This window comes from Athene noctua, chromosome 3, assembly GCF_965140245.1.
Source record: "Athene noctua chromosome 3, bAthNoc1.hap1.1, whole genome shotgun sequence".
Taxonomy (NCBI): Eukaryota; Metazoa; Chordata; class Aves; order Strigiformes; family Strigidae; genus Athene; species Athene noctua.
Genome location: NC_134039.1, coordinates 55,063,058 through 55,085,763, shown reverse-complemented (window position 1 = coordinate 55,085,763; position 22,706 = coordinate 55,063,058).

Sequence of the window (22,706 nt, the reverse complement as noted above, 5' to 3'; positions counted from 1 at the left end):
TTATGTCCTGGCCCCGTGGGGGATAAGGGGTAAGAAGAGCAATTAATCAGTTGACCACTAAATCCTGCCTGCTGACTGGCCCCTGCATGCCAAGTTTGCTGCACTAACTGGTTAAGAGAGGCTGAAGTTTTGCTCAGTCCTTCCTCACCTAGTTTCAGGTAAAAAAATGAAGCTTCTCCCAGATACAAGATTCACAACTGTGTTAATTTTATGATATAGGACTTGAAGATAGAGTGTGACCTAGCATGTGAAAACTCGGGAAGGATTTGAGAAGGGAGACATCTTGGGCTTTGCTTTTTAGAGAACAAGTTAGCAAGTCTCTACTTCGTATTTTTTACTTTGGAAAACGGATAATCTAAGAAAATATAAAATGTATTGTGGTAAATTTGCCACATTCTCTGAATCACCCACCCTTCTGAAGAAGTCCGCCTCTCTCCAAAGGCTAATGCCAAGGGAGACAAGCCCCGGTGGTGAAAGTTGGTCTTGTTATTTCCTGCTTTGCTGGGAAAGTGGGAGCTGGTTGGCATTAGCACAGATGTGGTTGCTTGAAATGACAATATTTTTCCTGGACTAAATTAAGGCAAAACCATGAGAGCTTCTGATCTCACCATTTTAACTGTCCTGTTATTGGAACTGGTTTTGTTCTGCTCTGTTATTGGAACCTCTTTCCGTGCAAAATAGATATGTCACGCATGAAGGTTTTGCCTTCCAGGCTAACTCATCACCTGAGAGAGCAGGTGGATCTGATGTCAGTGCTTTTTGTGGGTTTTTTTCAATCTATCTATGCCCTCCACAGCATTCTTCTGGGGTATTTCTCTCTTCAGGAAAGGCACCCTATGCATAGCTTTTCAAAAAGACTTATGCTAAAATTTCAAATATATTTTTTAAATTATCACGGATAAAACAGAATACTCTTCCATTGATTCATACAACTCTGAAAAATGTTCACTTATGTTACAAAGGGTGGGATTCAGCCCCAGATTAAAACTTGAGAATTTGGATGCCTACATATACATATCGACGCATGAACTAGGTGGCCAAGCTTCCATCGTAATTCTGCGGTTTTAGTTAATACACTCAAATGAGCATAAGGAGGATTCATCCCACTGTTGTAGACACTTTAGGACACTTTAGGACTCAGCCCTGTACCTGAATGTAGGTGCTCAGTGCTCTCTGAGAAGCCCTAGGGGATCCCATGTGACTTTTGGGTGTTGATCCTGGGAGGGTGCATACCTCCCAGGGTTCAAGTATCACAACTTCAGTCCCATGTCCAAGTCTGGGGCACTTCAAGTATCACAAGAATACTACATTTATGCAGCTGAATTGATATCAAGAAGACAAAACACTGAAAAAACTTCAAACACTCAGGGGCTCTGTAAAACAGCATAAGATATCACCATCAACATAACTCATTATATTACTATGAAGTCCAAACAATATCTGATCTGAAACACGTGACACAAATTCAAAATTTGCCCAAATTAAATATGAAGGTTGAAACAATTCAGTTAAACTTATTACAATGGGAAAATTCAGCTTTTTCTACAAAATGCTAAGACTTAGATGAGACTGCATTTTCTGGTGGAAAAATCTCCTACCGACAGGCAGCCCCCTTCAAAGGTATACTTCAGACAAATGGTGAGTGATAACATTTCAGTATCTTGCAGCAGATGCTTTTTGGTTTTGTTTTATCCATAATAGCTTGGAGAATTCTTTGAGACTTAGTTCAAGGCTGAGAAAGTTTTCTGGAAATTCATTTGCTAATGCACACTTTTTCAGCTACCTGAGAAAATATATACTTTTCTGTGAATAGTGGAAAATGGTAGCAAGGCATTGCATGGGTCAATTCTCAATCCTTTCCTAGTCAACAGGAGTTTTACAACCGACTTCAACAGAAGCAAACTTAAACCTTCTAAATCAATATTGCAGTTTGCCACGGACTGAGTACAAATAAAGCCTTACTAAATTGAAAAAGGAATTTAGTGAATGTAGTCAATTTGCTAAGTTAAATGATAAAAAATGCAATCAGAAGAAATATCTTATTAAAAAGCATTATTTAAGTACAAGAACTTGTTTTGGGGCCTGTTTCATATAAGCAAGGATTTATCAATATTCATCAATAATATATTCACCTACGATGACTGTGAATAATGTGATGATTAATATTCCCTAAATTTTTCAGATAACCTTAGTGAAAAGTCATTAATTATAATATTTATCTGTTACTTGAAAAAGAACATGATATAAAATGACACCTCAATTTTCCTCTTTGACATTTCAAATACAACTAGGTCACACTAATCAATCAATAACGTGCTTATCATATACTGTGGTCAATTATACCCCAACTATCAGTGACAGTTTTCTGGCTTGCAATCTGGACACATATACTGTCATGACAACTACATTCTTTTTAGCCCTTTTGTATTTTACAACCAGTACTATTGCTTAAGGCACATCATAAATGTGTGAAAAGAGCATCAGATACTTTGTAATCCCAATTCCATTTCTGTGCTATTAGTGTATTTCCAAAAAATAAACTTTCAGTGCACTGAAATCCAAGAAAAATAGGACAAACTCCCCTTCTCTGAAGAGCAAGTTGCACGTAAAATAAAACTGGCAGTACTAAAATAGAGCATTTGCATTTGCTGATTGCAAGGCTGCAATTATGGCTCACCATGTTAATGAAGTCATAAACTAGTCAAGCTTACTTCTTTGGTTTATTGCACCATGAGAACCTTTTTTTTGAGTTGTAGCCATATAAACTGTAATTATTAATGATATCTCTGTGAAAGACATTATTAATATTGTTTTTCAGGACATTATTTATATTCTGGGCTATCTGTAAATATGAGTCAGTATCTCCCAAATGAACTTTGACACAGTTTTAAATAGAACTTCTCACCTTCAGACAAATCATATAAATCTTAACCTTCTGGTTTTTATTAAAATTATTCTGAATGAATGATACAGTCATAAATCTTATGATAAAGTATTTCTCCATTGGAAAATGCTGGTTGGCCAGTGGTGAAATTGCTTATTTCAACAATACCTCACTCTAATTTCCCTTGAATATTTTCTGATAAGGAAAAGCAGAACATTTTAGATTTTTCCTTTTCAAAAAAACTTATTTCAAAATATCAAAAGTGAATTATTAACACACCAGGAAGGAAAATTATGGGAGAAACAATTCCCAAATACATTATCTAGTATTTTCATTTTAATTTCATTTCACATTGATGAAATCTGAAAACACTTTTTGATATATTTGCTCAGAATAGGAAATTTTTTAAAATAGCAGTTTTCCATGAAATAGAACAGGCCATTTTTATGAGGCCACAGGTTCAGTCAGGCTAAGGACACAAACACTGACTGATGAACCTTCTCCCTTCTGCAGCGGTGATGGCTTCTGCAGTACTGTCCTCCATGATTTCCCAAAACCACAAGAGAATATGACCCTCCCTATATGTTTTTTTCATCTTTCTTGGGCAAATTTCTGTTTGCTCCAAGTTGCTCATAGCTGGAGCACTGAGAAGGAAGGAGATGTGTGAGTTCTCAACCATTCCAAGTGCACTATGAGACACATTTCACATCTTCCTTCGTTAGTGCCAGCAGCACACTATGGAAACAAAGTGAGAGTAAATTTGAACATCAAGTCATTCTCCATCTTACCCACTCTTAAAACCTGTCATATCACATTCCCAGAAGTAATTAGCTATCCTGTTCCAATTCAGAAGCAATGGTATCTCGGAGGTGGTCGAATGACCCTATCAGTTTCAAACTATTTATTCAGGATAAAAATAAGGAAAAAGGAAGACTAAAATATTGAACACATCTAACAGTTCAGTAATTGCTGTTTGCATGGGTTTATTGGTTTACATCGTATTTTGATGCTGTTATACTCATTGGGACATTTAGAGGGTAATATAGTAATAATTTATGAAATAAGAGAGTCTGATCTGCAACAGTATTCCTAGTGGTGCATTTCGTATCTTATTAGCAAAACAAAAGCCATAAAAAGCTGATGGTGGCAGTGGGTTCCCACTGAGACATACCCTATTACAGTGGTATCCATGTCAGCTTTTTGCTTTTTAATCACAGCTTTGACAGTCAGTGACTACAGTGCTTTTCTTTTAAAAATCATACAGGTCTTCACTCAGGAGCCCAAATCATTTAGATGTCATTCTTTCTCCTACATTAAAACCAATTAATGAAAGGAGTCTTCTTAGTGCAGCTAACTTCCATTGATGAAGACTGTGATACCAGCATTATTCGCGTGTGCAGTCTGTAAAGAAAAAGTCCTTTCTTAACCCATAACTTGAGTTCTTGTTGGCACTGCAACGGGACACGAGAGAGACGGGCAAGCATTCCTATGGCAATTTGAAGGTACATTTCTTTCACTCTTACAAACATGTTATGCTACCAGTGCACAAACATTGCTAACAAATGCTCACCTTTCAATATTTACTTGATTTAGTATACCCAAGGGGAAGGCGAAGGAAGGTGTCTCCCCCATAGATTGGCTCTCCAAGGAGAGAAGGTAGAGTGTAATTATTAATGGTTTCCAAGAGATGGCTCCCAAAGTACAATTATGACCCCAATGCTGAGTACAAATACCAGACTAGTTCCACAACTGATAATTTTATCATAGCATAAACCTGTGTTACATAGTACAGCAAAGCGATAACCTTAATCCAACTAACAGGGATGATAAGTGGCAGCACAGGGAATATATACAGCAAGTAAGGTGATATGTAACACAACTCTAAGAATGAGTGCAACTCTGAGAGCCAATAAATCAACACTGAGACCAGAAACTATTAAAATAATATAGTAAATGCTTATAACAGATCTGTTCAACATGCTCTGGTCAGATTTGTTGTTTTCTCACCCATTTGTGCCTCACGCTGGGTAACACCAACTGGTAATTAAGCACCATACAGCCACTCACTCACTGCCCTCCCTGGCAGTGGGGTGGGGGAGAGAATTAAAAAAAACAAAGTAAAACTTATGGGTTGATAAAGACAGTTTAACAGAACAGAAAAGGAAGAGACAAGAATAATAGAACATACAAAACAAGTGATGCGCAATACAATTGCTCACCACCCACTGACCAATGCCCAGCCAATCTCTGAACTGCGGTGTCCCCAGGCCAACTCCCTCCAGTTTATATACTAGGCATGACATCATATGGTATGGCATATCCCTTTATCTTATTTGGGTCAGCTGTCCTTGCTGTGTCCCCTCCCAGCATCTCGTGCACTCCCAGCCTTCTCTGGCAGGGCAATATGAGAAGCTGAAAAGTCCTTGACTTAGTATAAACACTGCTTAGTAAAACTAAAACATCAGTGTATTATGAACATTATTCTCATCCTAAAGCAAAAACACAGCACTATACCAGCTACTAGGAAGAAAATTAACTTTATTCCAGCTGAAACCAGGACACAAAGATAGGCAAGACCCAGAAATTTTGAGCTATTTTTGCAAAGCTAATGTGAAAAATGTAAAAATGTTGATGAGAGAGGTATGCTCATGTATTGGTTAGCTCAAATAATTGGACTTGGTGAAATCATCGAGTCCCTGGAAAAAAGTCTTAAGTTCAATATTTTTCTCATCAATTGTAAAACTCCCTCCAGTTAAGTCTCTGAGAACTTTGTCATTGCCTGATGGCTGGTTGGACCACCAACCACAGCTCTTGCTCTGGAGGTCAGAAAGCTTCCCATATAAAGCTCTATTTTGATTATAGACATGTTTTGGAAGAGAGACATTGTATGCCCATAGGAGCAAAGCATAGGAGTGGTGCTTTGACAGATAAGCGATGCACAGTGGTATTGGCTCTGTCTTAGAATGGCCTTATTTTCCCCAACAGTGTCTTTAAAATTTAATCATCCTGGATCTACAAAATCATTGACTGTAGTTTTGAATCTTCAGTTTCATTTTTTTACACCATTCCCAGATTTTTATTGTATTACCATCTCTCATCAGAGAGATCATCTTTGTTTGAGTAAACTGAAAATCACTGGTTATGACAAAAAAGAATTCCCATTAACAAGTCATCATCTAATCACATTAGGATCTTTGTATCCTATTATCAGTTTTCTTATGAAATACCATTTCTTAATGACAGGGATTTGACTAATACTGTGTGAACTCTGTTAACATAATTTGAAAGTTACTACCAAGTGTATATTTGTAGAATAAGGTGTCATCTTTTTCATGCTTGCACATAATTCTAGCCTGTGATTTGATCAGATGTGATGTTGAAAGTTAATTTTCATCGGATCAACTAAGGAAGGAGGAATAGAGTTATCAGCACTTTGCACTGGATTAAAATGTATTGGCACAGAATTCAGTGGGGCCTCAAAGGGAGTCAGATTTCTCTTCTCTGTGTCCACAAAGTTTCTTTTATGGGTGACAGAGGCAATCCATCCATTTAACATTTTCTTTGAGGGCAATGGTACAGCCTGTATATGCAACACGTAACATTTACTGTATTTCAGCTGGTTTCACTGAATGCCAACCAGGAGAGTCTGGGACCCTTCAGTTCCAGTTTCAAGCCTTGTGCAGTTAACCCAATGCCCAATTCACTTCTGCCACCTCCCTCACTCTGAAATGCCACATTTCTTTCCCCATGTTCCCTCTTTTACCAATCCAGATTGATTTTACCTTAACCTGAGTTGCGGAAATCAGCCCTCCAGGCTCCCCAGAGCGTGGAAATTACACAATGATGTAACACACCACCTCATCATTATAAATCTATATGTGAAATGATGTGGAAATGGGGAAGAAATTTATCTCCCCCTTTTTTTTGTTCCATATGGTTTTCTCCTTGTAGCTACTTGGTTTAATATATATATATATTTAATACTTCACTTTCCATCAATCTGAAGATACATTTCTTAGGTAATAGCTTAGGAAAAATTATTTCCAAGACAGAAAAACAAATTTATTATTTTTTTTCATAGTCTTGAAAAGACAAAATTGGATTTTGATCCCTTTCTTATTTCAGATCTTCATATCACCCTTCTCCCACCTTAAAAAAAAAAAAAGCAACAATTGATTTTTAGAAAAGAAAATTTTCTATGGGAAATAGTCACTTTGGATACATGTATTCTGCTAAGTAGATATCAACTTGCAGAAATAGAATTTTGCTTTATCTTTTCAGAGGTAGACTCACTCCATGATTCTGAATAAAGAAAACCAATAATTAATTTAGCAGGGGGGTTTTTTCAGTTTGTATTACAAATGTGGAAATACCTATCTGAAATACTATACATAGTATTCAGAGAATACTATGTATATATATACTTCAAAGAAAAAATTTGGTATCGACAGACTGTTCATAAGATAGCTTCACACTGGCAAAATACTGAGCACTAAGGTCAGGGACTGTCTTTTCGGTTAGTGCAGCATCTGATATGGGCTCAGATCAATGGCTGATGTTCTTAGATCTACTATCACATAAATAGTGAACCATTTTTATGAAGTACAATACCACAGAGTGAAATAGGTAGTATCATAAATGACAGCAAATAGAGCAAAATTGTCAAAATAAGTAAACTACCTATTGTGCTTCAGTATCTGAACACCATAACAGATATCTTTGTTACGGAAATCCATGTGAGGGGATAATGCAAGCACGGTAAAGTCAATGGAAATCTTTACTTTGATTTCCATGAGCTTTGCACCATGCTTTTACTTCCTAATTTGCAACATCTGATAATCCACAATACAGCCCACAGAGTTATTAGTTTGAATTAGTGAAGTTCTCCTACCTATTGGTTTTAAGCCAATTTATATAGGCTTGTCTGTTTAAGCTGTTAATACTGTTGAAGATTACTATGGTATTACTGCAGCCTGCAATATTTCAGAGCTTACAGCACTGTTTCTCACCAAATCCTTGAAATGGATTTGACTTTTTCAACAGCACTTCTAGTTGTCTAAGAGCTATCACTTGTGAAACAAGCCTCTGAAAGCCTGGGCTAACTGTGCTAACTGTCAGAAAAACAGCATTTATTCTGCCGAAAGAGCTAAAGCAGGAATTAAGCTGTTCAGCATAAAAACAGAGAATACTTTTTTATCTTATCTAACTTCAGGTATCTGGATAAACATTTCCGTTAATTAAACTGGGAGAATGTTTAATTGAACTCTGATAGTTTCACTGAATTAATTTCTTAACCTGTATTTTCTTTCACAATTCATTCATTTTAGTAAAGAATTGCCCATTTGAAACAAATACTGGTTCTGCCACATGAAAAGAATCCCTCGATAAATGTAAGCCAGTGTTCTGCTCTAACTGCACAGGGGAGATGGATTAGTGTTGTAAATTAACTCACAAACAGACTTCATGCTTTCTTGCCCCTTAAAACAAAATCAGTGCACGGCTAAGTAAACCATCTCTGAAAATATGTAGCTACAGTTGCTCAGCCAGTGCAGAAAATATTATTAACAATCCCTAGTCTTGGTTTGAAAAGTTTAGCTAATGACAGTAGTCTGTATGAGAAGAAAGGGAAGCAGAGCACCATCTGCTGTGCAGCCATGCAAATGTTTCAGAACAAAAACTGCAGAAAAACCAACTCTACCTTAAGCTTTCCAAATAGTTAAGACATATGGAAGACTATCATCATCCAACATTACATGACCATGAGCTTGAGACGGACACAGTCTAGAATTAGGGAGGGACATAGAGAGCCAGGGTTCAGAGTTAGCCATCAAAAGCTACAGGGAGGAAACAAAGTCAAGGACTGTTGTTTCTTTGGAGAGATAGGCATGGCTGTGATTCTTGAGTACAGAATTTGACTGCCTATATATATATATATGCTACTGTACTGACAGCCCATTTGGCAGACTCACTAGCTCAGTGAGCGAAAAAACAAGGTGAGAAAGACTGTGAGCCTTCCTCCCAAAGACCCCCGAAGACGACCACCAGGAGGCAATGCACAGGCGCAAAGATGACAAACTGTTGACATCAGCTTTTCAAACTAACCCAGCCTTATTCATGCATATGTATGTTTGTGTTATGTAATCCAATGCATATCTATATCCACACTCTATAAGTTTTCGGTAAAATGTGTGGTGAGGGTTCAAGCTTTGTGGAGAAATCCCCTTGCACCCCAGCGCCGGAGTAGACATACCTGCTGTATAACTCTATTCGAGTTGTAGAGTCTTTTTTCCGTGAGTCACTACCTAGACTTCAGTAAAGCCTTTGACACCATTTCTCATGACATTCTTCTGGAGAAGCTGGCTGCTCATAGCTTGGACAGGAGTACTCTTTGCTGGGTAAAAAGGTGGCTGGATGATTGGGCCCAAAGAGCTGTGGTGAATGGCATTAAATCCAGTTGGTGGACAGTCACAAATAGTGTTCCCCAGGGCTCAGTTTCAGTGCCAGTTCTGTTTAATATCTTTATCAATGACCTCTACAAGGGGATCAACTGCACCCCCAGTAAGTTTGCAGGTGACAACAGGTTGGTCGGGAGTGTTGATCTGCTCGAGGATAGGAAGGCTCTTCAGAGGGATCTGGACAGGATGGAGCAATGGGCTGAGGCCAACTGTGTGAGATTTAACAAGGCTGTGTGCTGGGTCCTGCACTTGGGACACAACAGCCCCATGCAATGCTACAGGCTTGGGGAAGAGTGGCTGGCAAGCTGCCTGGTGGAGAAGGACCTGGGGGTGTTGGTGGAGAGACAGCTGAATATGAGTCAGCAGTGTGCCCAGATGGCCAAGAAGGCCAACAGTATCCTGGCTGGTATCAAGAAATAGTGTGGCCAGCAGGACTAGGGAAGTCATTGTCCCCCTGTATGTGTCATTGGTGACCTCATAACTATAATGTGTTCAGTTTTAGGCCCCTCACTGCAAGAAAGAAATTGAGCTGCTAGAGCATGTCCAAAGAAGAGTAATGAAGCTGGTGAAGGGTCTAGAGCACAAGTCTTATGAGGAGCGGCTGAGGGAACTGGGGTTGTTTAGCCTGGAGAAGAGGAGGCTCAGGGAGACCTTGCTCTCTACAACTACCTGAAAGGAGGTTGTAGTGAGGTGAGTATTGGCCTTTTCTCTCAAGTAACAAGTGATAGAAAAAGAGGAAATGGCCTCAGATTGTTCCAGGGAAGGCTTAGATGGGGTAATAAGAAAAATTTCTTCACTGAAATGTTTGTCAGGCATTGGAACAGGCTGCCCAGGGACGTGGTTGTGTCACCATCTCTGGAGGTATTTAAAAGACTTGTAGATGTGGTGCTTAGGGACATGATTTAGTGGTGGAATTGGTAGTGTTAGGTTAACAGTTGGATTCAATTATCTTAAGAGTCTTTTCCAACATAAATGATTCTATGAACAAAGGCTTGCTTAGGAAACAGGATTGGTATTATAAGGGGCTGTTGCAAAGACCAGCACAAAAAAAGCCAAACCTGACAGTGTGATACAAATAAAGAGGGGCTAATTATTCATTATAGCATGACAAGAGGAGCAAGAATGAAGAGAAGAGGACAATCTGAGGAGCCTCTCAGATAGACAGATAACTATCATAAGCAGAAGCTGGAAGCAGAGTGACCACATGTACTGATTTCCCCATGCACGCTCTCCCTTCTGCCTTGGACACTCTCTTCAGACGCAAAAGGGAAAATGGGCTTTTTTCTCCACAATTTTGTCAGGCAGCCACAAAAAAATGAGTGAATCTTGAGAAGGCACAGAAAAAAGTAAGCCATCAGGAAGCTCCCTTGGGAAATAAATTGCAGAAGATCAGGATATTACACACAAGTACAAAATATCCTGATGTAAAGTAAAGACACGAAGCATAATAAGAGTCAGTTTGGTACAATTATGCCTTCTTCAATGATCTCAAACACAAATAAGCGTACAAACAGTAGAAAGCAGGTCAAATTATCAGGGATAACAATATAAAATAAAATAACAGAAGTACAATAACTAAATCAAAAAGGTTAAAATCACAAAACAGGAAGGATTATAAACAAGAAAGCTGTTTATGGAAATACCTCAGCCAGAAGGGAAGAAGCAAGGCTAATGAGTGGTGCTGAGGAAGATTAAATATCTAAGACTTCTTTTTGTTTCAGTCTTCACTTAAAAGGTCACCCAGGGGGCACAACTAACACTAGTGTCAAAGAGCTTGCAAGTCTGGTTCAGCTGCCAAACTCACAGCCAATTTATCCACACACAATTAAGGCTCAAAACTGTACCAGGGCAGCTGAACATGATCTTTCTGTTTTTAAACGAAAGAAAGAAAACCCTTTTCTCTCTTGCCATGCCAAGGGTTATTGGGAATGTGCTGGGGGTGTGATAATGGGTGTGTGCACAGCTCAGCCCGGGTTAGTGAACTGACTTTCCTGGTGGTCTAACAGATACAAGAGATCAGACTCTCTAGTTTTATCCCAGCATAAGCCAAGAATAACTCTACTTGTAAAGTAGAATGTAAAACTGTAAATAACCAGTACTAAGAACACGGCACAAAATGTTCTGTCTTCTCAATGACTCATCATTTTACCATTTTGCCTTTGACTGAACCTTTGAGATCCTGGCCTTAATGGAAATCTTCATCAGAGGTTGCAGCTATTCTAAAAAATAAAAGGGACCAGACCCTTCCTCTGTTCCTGGGAATAACTGAAATGGCACAGGCAAAGCCAGTTCCACTGTGTGCCACCCAAGGAAGTGCTGTGGGAACAGGCTCAAACCAAGCAGGAGGATGCTCTGTGGGTGTTCACAGGCTTGCTAAGAAAATCCTCTTTAATTTTGTGTAAACGTAGTCAGTACAGCTGCAGTCAGATGGGCACGGACTTCAGTCCAAGACTTTTACAGCTTGAGACTAGATTTTAAATTCCAATTTCCTGGGAAATTAATACAGTGAATTTCAGTTTCTCACGTGTCCTTGTCTAACTGCTCTCTAATTCAGCACTGGTCCACCAAAAAAAGCATACACGACAGTACCAGTGGTACTGGATAGGGCTGACATTAATACAGATGCATGCAAAACTATCAGAGCATTGTCAGCACTCCTAAAACAGTGAGCTGAAATTCCCTTGGGGATCATGGGAGGGAGTTTATGAAGTGTTGGAAAGAGCAGAGTAATCAACAGTGGTTCATTTTTTCTGCCTGAAGCACGGGAAGAACTCATTATTAGTGCATAGGCAGGAACTTCTTAGCCTCACCAGAGAACTTCAGATGGTTCTTACTTGCTGGCAGCAGCTCAGGACCTTGAGGCTAGAAGAGCAACACCACAGTAGTGGTACTTAGAGCTCGTGGCTGGCCCAGGCAGATCATGCTTTCAAAAAATGAGCCAGAAGAGTGTTACACTTTTAGAGAGATTAAGAAACAGCAAGACCAAAAGTTACAGGTCCTTTATTAGCAGATGAATCTAGAGCTAAAACATAAATGCACAGTCTACTCAGACATCTATCTAGATATTAGCTTTGAGCAATGAGTACTCCATCAATTTCCATGAGGAAAGCTCCAGAATCAGAGCTGCAGACCTTGTCATGCAATGCCATTTGTCCAACCACCCTGCACAAGAAGCCGATGTACAGTACATCTGGACTGATGTCCAGCACCCCTGGCACCATCCAGCTCTACGCTCTCTTCATCATTTCGCAGAGCAGAAATTGTAACTCCAAGGGCAGTTGCAGAACCTCCCTGAAAGGACAGCCTAAACCAAGCCAGCTTCCTTAACTGTCACTGTTTCGCTGTTAGGAATAGAAACATGAAATTGCCTGTGAGAAGTTGAAGAAACCCATTGCAAACATGCTGCCTTGTACTTCATTTTGTGGCTGGGGGAATTTCACTTCAGCCCTGCAGCTCACTTAGCATGGTTTCAGTGATGGTATGAGAAAGGCTGATTGGTTTCCTTACTCAAGAGCGGTGGAAATGTTTTGATTGTTTTCACTGAGCACTAAATCAAGTCCTTGATGGTAAGAGTAGTTTACTGCATTGACCAGCCAGAAGAAACACAAGGCATTTCTGACTCCTACTTCCAGAGGAAAAAGCTATACTTTGTCACTGTCTATGTCATTCTATGGGCCTCTGTAAATAAGAAATCAAGCGTTCCTCACATAATTTATTTTATATCAATCATTACCAAGTCAGGTATCTCTAGTAATAGCCCGAAGAGATCTATGGCCTACAGTTTGGTCCAGTTTACAAAGCATCTGCATAAAACCCCAGAATGAAAAAGTAGTCACAGTCTGGTCTGGAGGGAACCCTTCACAGGATGGAGCTGCGATCAGCATCCTAATTTGGATGGAGCTGGTTTTGTATCATTACCATTTCATTTGGACTTTGTGGGCTCCTGCTGTGTCAAGATACTATTTACATGATGGTTGGTTTTACCCAGAATTGGTGTCCAGCAGCTAAAATTCTATAAAGCAGTAAAAAGCTGTCTTTTGCCATGAAGAACAGGCAAGCTAGGTTGACAGCAGCACATGAAGAGAGGCTGAAACAAATGAGGAGCAGAAGGGATGAAAGCAACTGGGCAGGTTTGCAGTCTCCATCACAGCCTCCGACCCTCTGAGCAAGCAGGTTGAGTCGCAGCAGAAACGTTCCCATCAGGGTGACCCAAGGGCTGGGACAGCGGGTCTGGGGGTCGTGCTGGAGCTGCAGCCATGCACAGATCACACTGGGCAAGCCACAGGTGTAGGGTGAAGTGGTCAGGCAGGTAGAGACCACTGAGGATGCTGGCAGGGGAGGGACCACCTCTGAAAGTCCCAAGAGGAGCAGTCCACTGTGGAAGTGGCTTGGTCAGCAGTACCCCAAGTTGGTCAGAGGGGACAAGAGAATATGCAGTTAAATCCAGAGAGGAGATTAAAACGAACAGCAGCCTAAAACACATAGTCAAGGGAAGACTAACAGATTGATTTTACTTTAACAATCGTCAGTGGTTGTAGCAAAGATAACTAGAAAAAAAGAAAACCACCAAGCAGGCAGCTTTCACCCTTAAACTGAGACCCCCAACATGTGAAGCAGAACCTTTCAGCACCCTTCTGTCTCTTCCCCTTCATAGGGCAGCTTCATGGGGTTTATTAAGTCCAGGAGAGAATACAGGAAAAGTCAGTCTCCTTTCCCAGGAAAATGCAGAATTATGACCTTTCACACCAGTCTGGGATGAAAACATCTGGATGAAAACATTTGTTTCTTTTGTTCAGATAACCAAATAAAAATATTACCATTCCGTTCATTCTGCAGCTATGAAGGGCTAGAAAATTCTTCCTTCTCATAGCTGTTGAATTACCACTGTTTTCTTTTTTCTTAGTTTGTATCACTTCACTGGAGTGACCAGTTGAAACTGTACACCATTTTACCAAACGTTTTCAGAAAAAAATTGCTGTGAAAACCTTCTTCAGAAGGTTGCCCTGAGAGGTTGCGGATGCCCCCTCCCTGGAAGTGTTCAAGGCCAGGTTGGACGGGGCTTTGGGCAACCTGGTCTAGTGGAAGGTGACCCTGCCCATGGCAGGGGGGTTGGAACTACATGATCTTTAAGGTCCCTTCCAACACAAATCATTCTATCATTCTATGATTCTTTAGCAAAATGAAGGCTTTATGCATCAAAAACGTGCACGCTCCTTTTTACTCCAGACCACATGTTAATTTCATGTGTTAATTTCATGAAATAACAGAAACAAATGTTATGTTAAATTAATATGTGTTTTCTTGGAAAACTCAGTTTCAGACCAAGTAACCTCTCTTAAAAATATAGATGAAAAAGAAGTTCAAAGAACACATCTCATATTAGTACTCTTAATATAACACATTTAGAAAGCAAAACAAAAAGCCTGGGATAAACACACATCTGATGCTATTAAAGTTGTACTGTTGCACTCTCATTCCCCTGAGATTCTGCTGAGTCTAGGGCTCCTAGATGACTGTAAGCAGTAATGGTCTCTTAAAATTAAGACCAAATGTGAAAGAAATGCAAAGCAGTTCATGAACTCTTCCTGTCCGTGGAACCAATTATGTTATTGAAGACTGCCAAAACAGTCTGTATTTTAATTGCCGTTCAAGATTTCACTGTGTCCTTTATAATTCATGCCCAAGAGATATTTAAGAAGAAAACTGCATGAAAACAGTGATAGTTACTCAAGATTTTATTGAGAAGAGTGCCACTTCATTTACTTAATTTTGTGCATTTCCCAAAAGGGCATAACATCCAATTTTTTGTCTATCCCATGTTCAGTACAATTTACAAACATACCCCATTGATTTTCAGTCCGCAGAGTGCAGGGTGAAGATAAACAATAACTTTATATAGAAAATATTGATTTAAAACCATTGATTCAAAGCTCTAGGGTATCAAAAGATTAGTTACTTTTAAGGAAAGCACTAAAGGTGACTTTTGGCTACTTCATTACTGAAAAACGCAGAGCAAATAAACCCTGCTATTCGAAGCAGCAAGATACCAGTGCAGCTGTTACAAAGCAAGCCAGTTTGACACAGAATGGACCAATAGAAAGAGAATCAAAGAGACATTGCCAGCAACTGTTTCAGTGATAAAATAGAAAATGCTATATCTTCCAGAGAGAAAAAAAAAAAGTTTTTTGTAATCTTGAGCTGAATAAGGAACAGCCCAGAATAAAACTTGTTGTGATGTGAGATCCCACAAGGATGTTTTCAAGTGTATGATGGACCAAATAAATAGGATGATGGGGCTGGAATCAGGTGGGCATTACTGCCTCCCCTCGAAGTTGCTAGGAGCCAGGAACCCTCAGTACTGACAGCTGGGGTTTGCTGGGGTTCCACACCAATCCCCTAAACCCAGGACTGGTGCTGGTACCCTGCCTCACACCAGCACAGCCATGTGGCCCACACCAGGCACTGCCAACAGAGCTGGACTGTCCCACATGTAATGGGGAGAGGAGCAGGCGCACAAGGTGTGTTGGGTGTGCAGAGCTGTGCAGGGACGCATGGCCACGTGGCAGGGGACTGCCAGCAGGCACCAATTCTGCTGGGCAGGCACTGGGTGCCGCCACATAGCTCCATGCTCGCTGGAGCCGGCCCTGGGGAAAACAAAACAACGGCGCTGAAGGAAAGACAATGTTTAATCCACTCCTAAACTACTTCCACAATCTCCTTATAAAATGCAGGACTGGAAACCGTGAGGCAGGGCTACCACAACTAGACCTGTGTTATCCTTTAACACAGGCATCTGCCTGCTTAGTTTTAATGAGTCTTGCTTTTGTCAACATTTTCCTTCTTTAGGCACATTCTGATGTATAGCTCCCAATTTCAGCTGCAAAAGGAATCTGTGACAAGAAGAAAAATGACCAGAAGAAAAGCAGCCTGTGGTAGAGTGGTAATCTCTTGTCAAAAAGTGCCTTTCTTGCAAGTACAGCAATTTCACAAGCATTTCGTCTCTTTCTGTAGAGTCCTTTAAATGATGGAAAAGGAAGATAGTTTATCCCTAAATGGATGTTCATTGTTTATATTCACATTCACACTGTGCCAAGAGTACAGCCATACTTAAACTCAGAGGCCTTTAAACATCTCATTTTCCCTGCACATGGCATAATTCTCTCCCACATGGTATAAACTGGTGGGAGAACCTGCCAACATTGGTGCAAACATAGACACAAACAATGCTGAAAACAAGATCAGAAAGGGGAATGGGCAGATGTTGAAGGTAATTATGAAAAGTGCACTATGCAAATTATACAGTTACTTTTAAGAAATCTTCCTCTTGTTCTCCATTGACCATCCACATGCAGGTTCATGCTAAGAAGAGTGGTCCTGTTGTCATCAGAGCCCTCACCCATAAAACCGGGGAAAGTAATATTGGCCTAACCTCCTGTCTAAAAAATTTCAGCTAAAAGACTGGGCCCAAACAGCACTCTCTCTAGCAGCTTTATAAATCTGGAAGTAATTTTATCTACAGAGCCTGTGCCAGGTTATAAACATGATCTACACAAGCAGGTTCCACCTTTACTGTACCACTGCAAGTCTTCATGCTGTGAGTGATTCACGACGGCCTTTGAGACAACCTGGTAAAATCAAAGCCCCAAAGCAACGACAGCTCACTTTACAGGAGGGAGGATTTCTAACCAAGGAACTTCTAATATTCAGTGAATGTAATGTCCTCTGCTGGGGAGGAATAGGGCTGGGGAAGAAACATAGAAGGATCATCCTTCAGGACAAATAGTACTCATACAAGCATGGGTTGAAACCTAATTCCAGAAAAATCCAGCATATGAGAGATTACCCACAAGAGTCCCTTCAAGATTTTTAACTCAAACCCTGAATTGAGATTTCACAGTGGTACAGGATTTCTAGATGCAAGAGCAGATGCCTTTAAGCAAACATACTACAGAAACACGGAAGAAAACCAAAACTCTTTCTAGAAGCAGGCATAAAGACAAAAATTACTGCCAAAATACCATTTACTAAGTTAATGGAAAAGTTCCAATTTTTCGGATTTTCCATATATCCTAAAATGACATGGTGAAGGTTTTCCTGGGAACAACAGATCTCTGCCCACACACTAAGCCCAAAATTTAGATTGTGTTTTATCTACAGGTGCCAGTGTCTGTCTTGCAATTGACATAGATATTTCTCACTATGAGTGAACAAACGCACTCTAATTACCTGGACCATCCTGTTATCTTTCCACAGTATGAAGGTGCTTGAGTTTCAGGGACAAGACCTTAGAGATTGCTATGAAAAGGTGTAAATTGTGGTCATTGCATACAAGAAAGGAGGTCGTAGAAGAAAGAGAATGTCGCGGGCACACAGGGTAATTAAGATATTTAATTCCTCACTTTCTGTAAGGTCCTCAGGCTGAGGGACTGAGTGGAGGCTTGTGTCAGACAGCCTCATCCTGGAAAGTGTCTAAGTGGTCTCAAAGACAAGTGCAGGCAAAAAGACCTTAACGTCACAGCTTACAGAGAAACTGAAATGAGGCTATCCCCATGCGGACAATCATCTTTAGAATATTGTGTCATTACCCACTGATGATCTTGTCACCAAAGTGGGATAAAAGAACTTAAGACACCAATGTGATGTAGATCAGCAGACACTCCTTTATTAACAGCTGGGTGCGCAGGGGAATCGTCTCACCAACAACACACCCCTAATTCATATAACGTGCTGATTATATAAACTACAATAGTACATATTAATCAAGCGCTCATACATAAACATGTTAATTCCTGGAAATCATTTTAATATCCACGCCTCTTTCCACTTATGTGCACTGAAGTCCTGAAATGAGTCTGGGGTGTAGTAAGAGTCCATGGTCCATGGGTTGGTGGTCGCGATCTCCCCCTGTCAGCATTACCTTTTACCTAGTTTCTTCATAACTTGGCAGACATAGGCAGGTTGTTACAGTTCATTTTCTCTAATTTCTATTAATCTTACCTAAGCTTCTACCTTTTGACATGCAAAACAATAAAGTATTATTTCAAGATTAATAATTATTGAACTATGGGGCCCATGCAGTCTTGGTCTGATTTTACAGATGAGCTCAAAGCAGCATAGCTGGTTACATGGTTACACAGTGTTCCATAGTTACTCAAAACAATATACAATTATTCTCTGAGTCTTATAAAACTAATATTCTTATAAAATTCTATTCAACTATTTAATCATTATTATTTCTCATCATAAGGTCAAAAATCACCCACTTAATAACAAAACAAAGGCAATCTGTAACAATCTGATGGTGTAAAACATAAGGTTGCCCAGAAGGTAATGACTGACAGGAAGGCCTGGATCCAGCCACGTGGCATCCAGAGATTCACCATCTCAAAGAAAATACCTTAGTCGCTGTTGAGTTGGATTTGCCATAAGCACAAGGGAGAGCCTTCCACTTTGCTTCTATTTTGAGGACATTTATATGCAGACATTGATGTATGAGCAATCAAACATTCTGGGCTTTCAGGTGACTAAAGGGGGCAATTTTAAACAACTTGGTGGACCAGAAGAACACGACTAGTAAGACTAGTAAGCACTATTTTTACTAATTTTTGGACAATCAAGAATTTTTCAGGATAAGGATGACTTTAAGTCATTAACTCCATTGTTGGTTTTTGTTCGAAGTTCTTTCAAATACTTACTCAATAAATCCCTTCTATGACCTTTATATCTCTTTCAAGAAGCTGAAAAAGAGAGATGTTTATTTCCACAACTTGTGTGATACAAGCTTCTAAACAGCCCCGGATCACAAGACAGTAAGTGGGAAGTAGCGAATACTGTTTCCACATGGCTGAAAATGAATGCAGATCTTGAATATTTGGCAGAGTTGTTCAAGCTGCTGTCTGCCAGTATTTACAAGCACACACAGAGCACAAGTGAAAAGAAAGTAACTTTTGGAAACTTCCTAGTCGACTTTGTTGGGTTAGATGGATTCCTTCCCAGAAACGAAAGACAGAAGAGCCTTATACCCGTCTCTGTAGAGAGATAACTTTTTTATTTTAATCATGCAATACCTACATAAAGGTGTTCTTTTCTGATTAAAATTATATTGGCAAACAAACTGGCAGCCAGAATTAGCGATGCTGACTGAGGAACAGAAGTACTGGTAACCATAATTCACATATCAGCCAAAACTTTCAAATTGACAATACCCTACACATGAAATGTGCAGATGCTCTAACAGTCAGTTGACTGAAGTTAATTTCCTTCAGAATTATAGAATATCTCAAGTTGGAAGGGACCCATAAGGATCACTGAGTCCAACTCCTTGCTCCTTGGACTACCTAAAACTAAATCATATGACTAAGCCCATCGCCCAGACGCTCCTTGAACTCTGACAGGGTTGGTGCCATGACCACTTCCCTGGGGAGCCTGTTCCAGTGACCGACCACCCTCTCTCTCATTGAAGAACCTTTTCCTAATGTGCAATTGGAACTTCTTTGATCATTGTTAGATCACCTTAGAGGTTAACAAGAATAACACAGAGTGGATTTTTAAGATATATTAGCTAGGGAAAAAAATAAATTTAGAATTACATTTGAATTTGCATCAGAAACCGTATTACAGGATGTTTTCCTGCTCAGTCAGGAAACAGAACATGTATGAATTACTACCTAGTGATATCTCTTAGAATAACTACAGACCAACACTTAGCAATTAAATTATTCAAGCAATAATTTCAAAGAAATATATTTCAGAAAAACCAACATTCTCTCCTGGACATACTCTCAAGCAGTGGGAATAGGAAGGAATAAATCTTAAGTGGAACCAGCTTTGGCTGGGATTCACCTTAGCTCATATCAGGAGTCCACACTGTAGCACTTGTTCCTGAGCTAAACTTCCTAGTCTCTATCAGTAGGGAAAACACAACTACTTCTGGAGTACAATTTATTTGATTTACATTATATGTCTACCTCAGGTTGAGATTAATCATGTTGCAGAATTCTGTAAATCCTTATTTTCCTCCTTTCATTGGAATGATGGTCTACCATAATTAGCTCAGAGAAGTTTGATGCTATGTATCCAACATATGTCTTCAGTAAAGGAACTATAACATTTTCTCATGCATGGACTCCTTCATAATGTAGCGTCAAAGAATATTTGAAAAGCAGTACCTGGCATACTGCAGAAATAACAGCCAAAAAAACCTTCCTTCCATAAAAAAGTTATGGGTGTCAATACTACTGAAGTGAGAAAAAAGAATTGAGTGGTAGCTAAATTTTACACGGAAAGAAGAGAAATAACTATGGGCTACTTCAGAACAGGTTATCCAATATAATTATACATAAGACCATTACAAATAATAATGTATTTCTGTATCAATACAAGGTTGCAACTTAAAGGATTGCCAAGTAAAAAGTAATCTTCTACAGGCCAGTTCAAGGACACTGCAGACAAAAGCTAGGGCACTCTGATGGAAATAACTCCATACCATTATTAGGATTTTTTTTTTTTTTCACTGCAGAAGAAACATTTGCATTCAAAGAACAACTCAATTTCTTCAAAGTTCATAATCTGTTTATTTCCTAGTAATTTGCTGAGATATCATAATTACACTGTTAACTTTAAGGAGAAAATAAACTGCAAAACAGAAACTGTTCTGAAGCAGGTACTAGCCTGGTCAGCAAGGTTGCTGCAGTCTGAAGGGAATGGGCATCATGTACACTCTGAAGGGTTTGGTTTTCAGCAATTTTAAAAAGAGACAACTGAAACACAGGAGGTTAACTCAGGAAGCACTTTTTTTACTGCGAGTGTGATGAGACTGGCACAGGTTGACCAGGGAGGTTGTGGAGTCTCCATCCTTGGAGATTTCCAAACCAACTGGACATAGTCCTGAGCAACCAGCTCTAAGTGGCCCTGCCTGAGCAGGGGCTTTGGACCAGATGACCTCCAGAGGTCCCTTCCAACCTCAACCCTTCTGTGATTCTGTGATTTTTTTATTATAAATTCTAGGAGCTACTTTACTTGTTACTATTCCTAACATGCATCTGCTGCTTAGGCTCTAAAATATATTTCTGCTTATACAGTTTACCGTCTATTTTACGTCCATGAAAAGTGGGTGCAGCATTTGCCGACATCAGTCATTGAAGTCTCAGAAGTTACTTTTTCTCTGTCATACCTATGTTCAATGAGGATACTAAAACGTTAGAAGATGGACAAGAGAGTGTTCTTCCTTGTGTCTTTCTACTGATCATCCTACGCGTGTACAGGCAGCTTTTTGTACAAAACAAAGATTATAGGGGTAGGGGGCATTCATTTTTTGTTTGATTTAATATCATATCACATGTAGCATGACCCCAAAGGGAATAAAGGACTGGGCTATCTCCTCTTTTTGACAAGATGTCAGACTCCAACACATCTTCAAGACACTAGCTCTAAGATTGTATTATGGCATTTGTGCTTACCAATACAAGCTGACTTGAAAAGCAACAATTCTTCCGCCTCCCTCCCCAGCCCCTTTCACATCTCCCTTCCTCCTGTGCACTGACTCTAACAGACTTGAAATCTGGTGATTCTTCTGGAGGAAATCTCCTACATTGAGTTGGGTAGCCCTGCTTCATACTCTGTGTGTGAACACATGAGGTCAAAGGCTGGAAGCAAAGGCATTATCTTCTGGAACAGTTCTTGAAAGGATCACCAAACCTGAATGTGAAAAGACACAGAAAGTAACTGCAGGTAAGTCACCTTTATCCAGTACTCCATCTGGCAGTCAACCATCTTACAGAGTGACATAAAGATGATGTTAAGTGAAGTTTCAGCAAGATAAAAATAACAAAAGGTAAAAATTAGAAATCACTAAATCTTGTAGGAATTACCATAATCTTCACATTGCAAAACTGAGAAGTACTACACCTGGGAAAAAAAAAAAATCTCTGCAGCTGACAGAATGAAGGACTAAGAATACAATGCTGTAATACTGAAAATAAATTAAGAATGAAAGAAATAGAACTGTTTTCATTACTAAAGGTAATAGTGTTGCTAATGCAAAACTATTTAATTAAGTCTTCTGCTGGGAAATAAAATGCAATTGTGTCACATGAGGATGTTGAAATACTTTCTTGTCCACTACCAAACCAGAAGAATGTTAAACATTGACCAGATATAAATATTTCGAAAAATCAGCAGATCTAGACAATTTACAGTAGGAAACCATGAAATAATTTCCCGAAAATTAGCATTCCCAGAAAATTCTGAAAGATAACCTAAACAATTTTAGTTTTATTCAAAATATGAAGTTACTCGTAGTCAGACTACTATGAGATTACTCTCACATAAAAATTATTACAGAAGTTGTAACACAATTAACTGGAAGA